The 9,565-nt window shown below is 41.7% G+C and overlaps 1 protein-coding gene across 1 annotated transcript in view; it reads right to left on the bottom strand.

The window, feature by feature from the left end:
* prr36b (proline rich 36b) overlaps positions 1-9,089 on the bottom strand; it is a gene marked incomplete at its 3' end in the record, with an annotated part of 31,804 nt that extends 22,715 nt beyond the window's left edge. The window contains 1 exon segment of the mRNA XM_014008873.1: positions 8,791-9,089.
* Between the last annotated feature and the right edge of the window lie 476 nt (positions 9,090-9,565).

Here is a 9,565-nt window from a genome sequence, read left to right as displayed (position 1 = left end):
ATTATATTAGAATGATTCAGGTATCAAAATGTAGCTTTTAAAGCAGGAATCTGAAAATATCATTAGGTCATTTTGACCAAATTTGACTTAATCCTCATTTCGATATGAGTCACATACAGTATTATATGAAAAAAGTTAATATAATAATAAAATCACAAGTTTTGAACTGCAGCTGCACAATAAAACTACAAAATGAAGACATGATATAGAGGAACAGAACCACACAGATTATGTTGAGGAAGTTGGCTGGTTGTGACATGCAAGAGTAAAAATGTGCTTTAGCTTCACTCCACAGCTGAATATTTCTTTTACTCTCAGCCAAATGTTGGCATGTCCTCAGCAACAAACAGCTGCTTTACTCAGTTATCTGAACAAAAGTCTAATCAAGACAGAAATGAAGCAAAAAWWAAAAAACAAACAAATATGATACTCTCATTAAATTCATCTTATTAATCAGCTTTGTCCTGTCGCTGTTGTTTGGAGTTACTCATCAACTCCATAAAGCATCAAAGCCAGTGAATGTATCCCCGTGATGCTAGCTTCACTGCAGGTCACCACCTCACACTCTGCTCCAACACAAACCAGCATGACCTGCTGCTGATCCCGGCTCAGTCCAGCTGGGTGTTTACAGCTTCTGGCTCCAGCAGTTTCACGGTGATCGCAGCTTACACATTTCCCAAACATTACCCGAACTGAGGTCATGAGTCTGCCTCGGTGCTGCACACAAACATGCAACAAAACCTCCCGCTATCTGTGGCCTCTGCTGAATAAACCATGGGTGGCATTCAGCGAGCAGGGAGGGGAAGAATACAGAGGAAAGCACCACAGGGAGTGGGTCTAAACAGAAAGCTCGGAACACCAACACAAGCATTTCTGTGATCCTCAAACTAAACATTTTGTTAAGATTAATTTATGATGTGCGCTGCAGAGTCTGAGTTGTAAGGCTGTTTAATAAATGCTATTTTTATTTTAAAGTTTGGCTTTCTTTGCATTTGCTTACAAATCTAGACAACCTTTTCTATTTAGCACCACCTTAAAAAGGCTGTCAACCCCATTCAAGATGGCCGCCACAACAATAAAGCTATAACAGCCAGTTTCACAGATCTCAAGCTAAAATTTGGTGTGGTAGTAGCCGAGAGTCATTCCCAAAATACAGTCCAACAGCCCAAACAAATCATCAAGATCTTTGTTTAAAACTGAGGCATTCACAACATGCTTCCCAACAAGAACTTTGTTTTCTTTACAACTGTCAGGTGTTCACCAAAACATTTCAACAACTTTGTTTCGAACTGACATAAAAAACAACTTTAATTATTTCAGCTTCAAGAAGTCTGAGAAGGGACAACACTGGTTTTATTGAACTTTTAAAGACTAATACATACATGACGTGTCCAAAGTTGGTAAGAAGCCATGAAGCAAAGCTTTTACAAACTCCTGTCTCCACCTTTGCTGGTTTAAAACTGAAACACTCCCGGATGTGCAGCACAGGTAATTAAACCAAGTGACTGCCGGCGCTTATGTGGTGCTCAGTAAGACAAAGGCAGAACAAAAAGCCCTGCTGAGAGGAAGGAACAATCTTTATCGGTTTACTTTGCTGCTGGTGAGCGTGAGAGCGAGCAGCAGATTGTGAGTCACCTGGATCTCTGCAACATGTGATCAGAGGCTGGCTATAATCCTGAGGAGACTCACACTGAGGCATCACATCCCCAACAGGTAACTTGAGCAAAAGGAAAAGTTCACAAGACTGTTTGATAAGAACACCTGTTAAATAAGCTTCTTGTTGGCATAAAATCGTAGTTGTAACATTAGACTTCATTTGATAAACATATATTTTAACTGTAAAATAAAGACTGTAAAAATACTGTACACTGTTTGGTTTTGTAAATTTTTAAAAATATATTTTAACACAGACGGAGCCATTTTTTTTACACGCAAAGCATTCTGGGTAAATGATGACTTKGATAGGTCCTCGGTGTGAGCGAGCTATATCCACCCTGAAGGTTAATCTTGGACAAAAGATGGTTTTCATTGACGTCATCGTCCGGGAACTTTTTTATCCTCCGCACCCCGCTCATGGGCTAGTATTTAGCTTGTAGTGATAAAACCAGTAGAACCACAAAAGCAAGGGAGAAAAAATGCAAAAAGGCCACTGAACAACACAGACAAGCAAGACCAGGATCATAATACTTTGTATTTAAAACGTGCCTTTCAGGACACCCATGGATCTACTGAATAATAAATCTAAATCAAGGTATTTTGCTTTATTGAAAGTACCGATCCATATGAGCTGCTGAAGTCTGCAGAGCCGACACGGAGGCTGTGTTGACATGACTCTGTGTGACTTTTTCTGATATTATTAGTAACTATATCTTACATACTCCAAATGGGTACATATTGCATAAAGGAGCTTTTTATGATTATAATCTGATACTGTCAGTGTATCCTACGTTCGTGTTTACAAGGGTAGATTGCATAATACTCCAAACACTTTTCTGTTCATAGTGCACAACCTTTTGTTTTAAGTTAATTAACATACTATGTGGTCACTAACCATGGTAGGAGTGATCTGAACACACTCTGGAATCTCGGAGGGTGAAATCTTCMCCAGCCACAAAATCACGTTGCTTTGCCGACAGTTCTACTTCTTAGTGTTTTTACGCAGTCTGTTTTTTGAAGAGCGTCTCTCTGCCACACGAGCAGCACAGTTTTGTAACTAACTCGAACGCAAATTTGCTCCATGAYTGTTAAAACAACTTATAATAGAAACATACTACATAAACAATCTAGACTGTATTCATTTCTGTGCTGTAGACTATCATCTCTTCTGCATTCGCAGCCACGAATATGGCGATTTAATCACGTGATATACAGGTCGCTACGTCATTTGAAAACCATCTATATCTGACGATCGACACTTTTAAATGAAACCAGAGAGCGTTGACAGAGAGGAGAAGGTAGAAATGACTCAGCCTGTAACTGAAAATTTAGATGGAGGACAACAGATCTGCTTCATGGAAGAAGAACCTCAGCTTAGCCTGTTAGCCTTCGCACTAGCGCGACGCTATATTGCCTTATATGTATTAGCTCAGCGCTAGCRCAACAAACCAGCTAAACTGAGGTCCTCCATCCATATTTTCAGTTGCAGACTGAGTCATTTTTGTGTTCCCCTCTCTGTCATGTGGCTGAAGGACCTCAGTGACGCGAGGAGAATGTGTAGCGCTGAGCTAATACTGTACATATATATGGTGATAGCATCGGGGCTAATGCTAAAGCTAACAGGCTAAGCTGATGTTCTTCTTCCATGAAGCAGCTCTGTTGTCCTCCATCCATATTTTCAGTTACAGGCTGAGTCATTTCTACCTTCTCCTCTCTGTCAACGCTCTCTGGTTTCATTTAAAAGAGTCGATCGTCAGATATTGTCCAAGATTAACCTTCAGGGYGGATATAGCTCACTAGCAGCCTTGCACCGAGGACCTATCCACTCATCATTTACTCAGGATGCTTTGTGTGTAAATAAAATGGCCCCATCCGTGTAATATATTTTTAAACTTTTAGTTTAAAAATTATAAAAACTGAACATCCTACAGTATTTTTACAGTCTTTATTTTACAGTTAAAATATATGTTTATCAAATAAAGTCTAATGTTACAACTAATCATGGATCCTTTTAAACTAAAGACTTGGAGTTTTGAAATAAAATCCCTTTATGAGAAATGACCAAGTTGTAGATGTTTTCATCAAACTTTGAAAACAACCTTATGCTCATGTGAATGACACTTAGCTACTAAATTTTGTAACAATCGCACACACAAACATAACCATTGGTGGGGGATAACTGAATTTATTGCAGGTATAAAATCTGAAATTAGCAAAACCAATAGATAGGATTGTGACAATAGGTAGACAATACGAGTTTATGCTAAAGTTCATAATCACTGTGTTGTTCTTAAAAACATCACAACTGATGAACACAACAAACACATAAACAATCCATTTCTGTGCTTCCCAGACCCAGAGGAACTCAGTCCAGTGGGGACGCACAGATTAACACATGACAGAGCTCGTTAACCCTGGACAAAGACAGATGCTAATCTCGTACAGTCGGCCTCGACTGTCCTCACGCAGCAGAGACACATTGAGAGTGGCAGAGAGGCGCGACAAGAGGGAACAAGGGARGTACAGTATACTGTATGTAGCAGCATCAGAGGCCTCGGTATGTCCCAGAAACCAGACAATGCTGTTGGAGGCTGGGGGAGAGGTTTTTATCAGCCCATGAAACAATAAGGGTAGAAACAGTGCTAAACTACAAACAAAACCCCCCACCCCACAGCAACTGCGAGGACCCGACTGCAGCCTGGCTGAGCTCCACCGCCTGCAGCGATGACCAGCAGGGCAGGGCTAAGCTAAACTCTGTGGATATTGATCGCAGGGGAGAAAGTGGGGAGTCCAGCAGGCAGCTCCACAGATGGCAGGAACAAGAAAAGATGCAGACAGAGGAAGTGCATTAGTCAGGCAGGTCTCGCTAACGCTGTTAGCTGTCTCCCCTGGGACATAAAGGAGACAGTCACAAGGTCTTAGAGCAAGATGACAAAAAGGTGGGATGGTAAAAAAAAAAAAGAGAAAGTAAAAAAAAAAACAAGATAAGAAGAAAATAGGAACCCTGCAGAGAAACTAAAGCTAATTTGTAACTTGAAGAGCTACTGGATCATCTCCATAATGGGCTGTCTGCCCACAAACAAGCTCCTCTCTGGGGGTAAATGAGATCAGGCCAGCCCCGGACCAGCTGGTGGCTTGGATCAGTGACATCACACCGAGCAGATACAGAGACGGAGGAGGCGGGCAGAGCCCAAGCATCTGGACAGAATGGAGGAAAATTAGCCCGAGTGGCTCCAGTGCTCTCTGGAGACTGTGCACGGCGGCGTGGACTCCCCCGCTCATAGAGTACCGACCAGAACAAGCGAGTCCATAAGAGGATTATGTGCTCCTGCTTGAAGTGGAGCGAGGCACGTTCCAGATTGAACCTGATCTCTCGCAGGATGGCAGGCCAGTCAGAAGGCTGACCCGATCAATCGATCAACCATTTTAACAAATAAATCACAAACATGCATCCGGCCCCGAAACACCACATCTACAACATACGTTGCTTCACAGAAAGCAGTGAACAGATCCAGTGACTTGCACTTTCACTACTGCCTGGGTGCAAAGAGTAAAGGCAGGTTTTAAAGCCTTGAAAATAATTGCAAATTTGGTCTTGAAGCCTAGCAACAGAGCTGCGAACCACGTCCATTATCTCTCCTCCCACCAGGGGAATTCAGATTGTCCAAACACAGCAAATTACTGCAGCTGCTGGCAAACACAGGCTCAAAACCGCACCACCAGTTGCCAACTGCACGCACCGACAACTGTGATACCGCCGAGCGTGGCTGCCATCGAGACGAGAGCAAAGATTATCTCTGCTTTATCTTCCCCGTGCAAACTTACAGCGGTGCCCACGGCCATTTCCTTTAGGCTCCAATCASCCGGAGAGCAGAGGGAAATTCAGCCAAACAAACTGTTTCTGTTGGTGTTTAGATAATCTCCAAACAAGAGACTATTGTGCAGTTGTTTTCAYGGATTAAATAGAGGACGGTGGTAATTTCTAATGACGCCGAGGAGTGCGAGAGCCGCAGGTTCGGGCCAAATAAAGCTTGATGACCAGAGGCACAGGCTCGCCCTTGTCACTAGTGAAAAGTTCAGGGATGGAGTGGGGAATTTCATTGTGAGTCACACTCCCACCAACAGCAGCCCTTGGGCTCGGGGTGAGCTGACACAAAGGTCTATTAATGCAACGGCCGTCGCCCCTCTCAGGGCTGGAGCTCAGGTCGAGAGGCCAGCTCAGGGCGAAATGGGTCAGAAAAATTCTTATTACCCTAAAAAGTCTTGTAATAAGGAAACAACRTTTTAAAGTATATTTGAAAAATAGACATTCTGATTTCAATTCTTTTTTTTTATTAAATGTAACGACAAAAACAAGTTCTCACTCCGGAGAGGCTCGAACCTGATCATGTTTGGCACAGATGACTGATGAGGCCGTTTACAAATGGTGCACATTAATCACTTCACATAAAGAGTAACCGCCTCAAAACAAAATGAACCCATTACTCACTGACAAATTTAAATGTCTAAATAACAACAAAAAGACAGAACTTATGTTTACGTTTTACAGGGACAGCCATTCTGAAAGCTGGGTTTTCTGCAAATGTTACGAGCAATTATTATTTATCGTGGTCATATTGAGATCATTAAAGACCATCAAAGTGGATTTGGTCATCCTGAAACAATCCTGGTCTTTCTAATTTAAAAGCAGTTCGTGTATTTGCTATTAGCTTGTCAAGTGTGGTTATAATTAAACTTGTTTTCCAAACTAAGGTTGTTTGAAGAGCTATAGACTACAGCTAAGATATTATTTTTTCACAGAACATCACTTCAAAATAGTGGATTTATGTCTTTCACACATAACTCACATTTGAAAAAAGTAAAATTAAGAAAATAAGGCCAATTCTGAGGCCGCAAGAACAATCTTSTTTTCTGACAACGTTAACTCATTGATGATTACTTGGTTTAACACCGCACAGTAGTCAGAAAATATGAGGCAAACAATAAAGTAACGATTCGTGTTTTATTTCAAACAAACGTTGCAGAATGAGGAGTGGGTCAAACTCAAACACACATCATTCTCACCACAGTGAGAAACCAACACTGTAGACATTCATCTCCTCTGACACACAGACAAGACACAAATCAATACAACCCAGTAAAAAACACACACAGTGAACAAAGAAAACACACACTACAGTCCATTCCCCGGGACAAAGAAAGCTACTCTGATTTCTACAGTTCATCAAAAGGCTGAAGTGAAACAAATCTGGACATCACTATTCATTGCGTACGTTCCCCCAGTTATTTAGGATTTCTTAGTTAGCATCAGTTACCGATCCTGTCCACATACAGAACGCCTCTAGTCATAGTAATCTTTCAAAATCCTTCTTAATTAACTTCATTAAAGCAGAGCGAGCCATTTATTGGCAGCTAAATTTATTTTCACATGATTGCATTCGGCCGCCGGTCTTTCATTTTCCTGCCTCATCTGTGACCACGGTGAGTCAGCCATTCGTTCATCCATGTACCAGAAAAGAAAAGAAAAATGTGTGTGTGTGTGTGTGTGTGGGGGGGGGGGGGGGGGGGGGGGGGGCAGGACTGATGGAGTGAATCCAAGCCCCCAGAGGGCCAGGCCTTAAAAGAGCACATTTTAGTTGCCGGGGTACAGTATATGGATGACATCAACATTCATGGTGGATTACCAGGTATTATCGGTCAAACCATCTCCACTGAGGACACAAAAAGCTTTGGACCATCTCTGCTGCTGTCTGCGTCGCCTCAGGGGACAAGAAGAAGCTTGAACTTTGAAAATGTGCACACCTGAGGTTTGTTTCATGTTTTAGACCAGGCTTTGGGAGCAGAACACCAGCTGCTCTACAATCAGATGTAACTGTGAATGAACCAGCACCGACTGTTTCATGTTTACAGTCTCTTACATACTTTTTTTTAATATATTTTTATTTAGAACTTTTATACCTTTTAAATTATTTAACTTTATTTAGGACAAATTTCTTTATGGAAAAACACTGAGGTTTCCCCTCAAAACATTACCCAATATTTTTTGATTTATTTTTGTCATATTGCGCTCTTTGTAGCTACTACTATGCTAATTAGTATAGCTTACGTTTAGCTAGTTTCAGCTTTTGTTTTAGTATTTTCATGGTTTGTTAGTTTTAGCTTTTACCCAATTCAGCTCATCATATCTTTTATCTACTACTTATAGCATTTTTACTACTACTTTGCTGCCTTTCACTCAGCCAAATTCAGCTTTTAGAAACAATCGTTTACTTTAGCTTTCAATTAACCCTGCCAAAGTTTTACTTTAGCAAATCAGGTTTTTGAACCAAACTCAGCAGAATCCTTTAGCTGTCAGYGTTCACACTGTGTTTCTCAGGAAATGTCTGCTTTATCCTGATGTACTGTCTGATGGACCCTGCAGTCATAAAACACAATAGCTGATCACTTTAGAGGAGGCTGACATTAATCACCTTTGATTAAATGCCAGCTGTGTTCAACTCACTTAATGACATTTCAGTTTTACACCGTCCTTTGAGCATCTGAGGACATGTCTGCTGTAAGGCGCTGCAGGGATGAAAAAAAGAAATAATCTGCACATTCTTCTCTTTTAATTCTCGGCTCTCACTACTTTTTGCCATCACAGAACAATAGGAGCGGAGGATGGAGGAGGGGAGACGAGAAGAGAGGGCAAAAAAAAACCTTAAGGGGGAAAAGGCGGACAAAATGGCCACACGAGGGGACGTGTGTGTSTTTTAAATGAAAAGGAACCAAATCAGAATAATTTAATAGCTCGTCTTCGCATCTAACAGGTCTGTGGAACGACCATCATCACGCAGCCTACTGCCACCGCCCCACCACCCGCTTCCACACAAACCTCTGAGGCTCAGGGACAAAAAGATGACACCGAATCAAAACCATCAGTCTTTAAGGGTTGTTTAAAATACATCATCATTATTACAATTAGCAACACATATTCCGATATATCACTAGCTAAAACCCAGAAATACAAGGAATGCCAAGGTTACTWGAAGAGAAGACAACCATTAATAGAGGCCGTTCATTACCGTTTAAAATAAACTGTTTAATAAAAACAGTATTAGACAGTAGCATGCTAGCTAAAGCTAAAAGGCTTACCAGTCAGTGCAGCGGAGAGACTAGCGAAGTCTACGCCCAGAGTGTTGGCCCGTCCGCCACGCCACGGCTGGAGACTCGAGCCAGAACAAGAAAAGCGGGGAAAGGAGCGTTGCCTAGAGGAGAAAACGAAACTGGGTCGAAGGAAGGAGACCCACGTAGTAACGAAGCAAAGGGGTGAACTTCTGGTTGTCGCGTCTTGGCAGTGATGCGCGCGCCCTGGATCGAAGAAAAGGAGGAGAATGACGCTTCGCTTCCCTGAACGCAACTCCAGACCGGCGAGCAGCGGATGGACAGGCGGAGGGCGGCTGCTGCGTTCACGTGCCGTCGGAAAATATGGGCAACGTGAAAAACCCCAGCTGGTCACAAATTTATAAAGCTCGGTGCCTTCACGAATTGAATAATTTGAGTACAGTTAGAATTCACGTAAGAGTCGTGTGTTATAATTATTTTATCCTAATTTACCAGCTAATGAGAAAACCAATTCAAGATGGCTGCCACAACTGCTCTAAAAAACAAAAAAGAAATGTGTAGATTTGACAATTATTGCAATTACAATTATAGGTATAAGTGAGACTGATCCCCAACACATATTTCGAGGCCAACAGATTGCACAAAATCTATTAGGAGGTAATGCTGTGTGTGCCTGTTAGCAAAACATATTACCTATAAAATAATTTTGAGTAACAATTAACAACTGGACGTGCATCTACAACTATTTAACTTACGGAGCTATTTCAAGATGACCAAAAACAGCCAAAAACAACAAAAACATCAT

This window comes from Austrofundulus limnaeus, unplaced genomic scaffold (assembly GCF_001266775.1).
Source record: "Austrofundulus limnaeus strain Quisiro unplaced genomic scaffold, Austrofundulus_limnaeus-1.0 Scaffold53, whole genome shotgun sequence".
Lineage (NCBI taxonomy): Eukaryota > Metazoa > Chordata > Actinopteri > Cyprinodontiformes > Rivulidae > Austrofundulus > Austrofundulus limnaeus.
The sequence above is the reverse complement of the archived record's forward strand: the minus strand, read 5'-3'. Positions and strand labels throughout refer to the sequence as shown.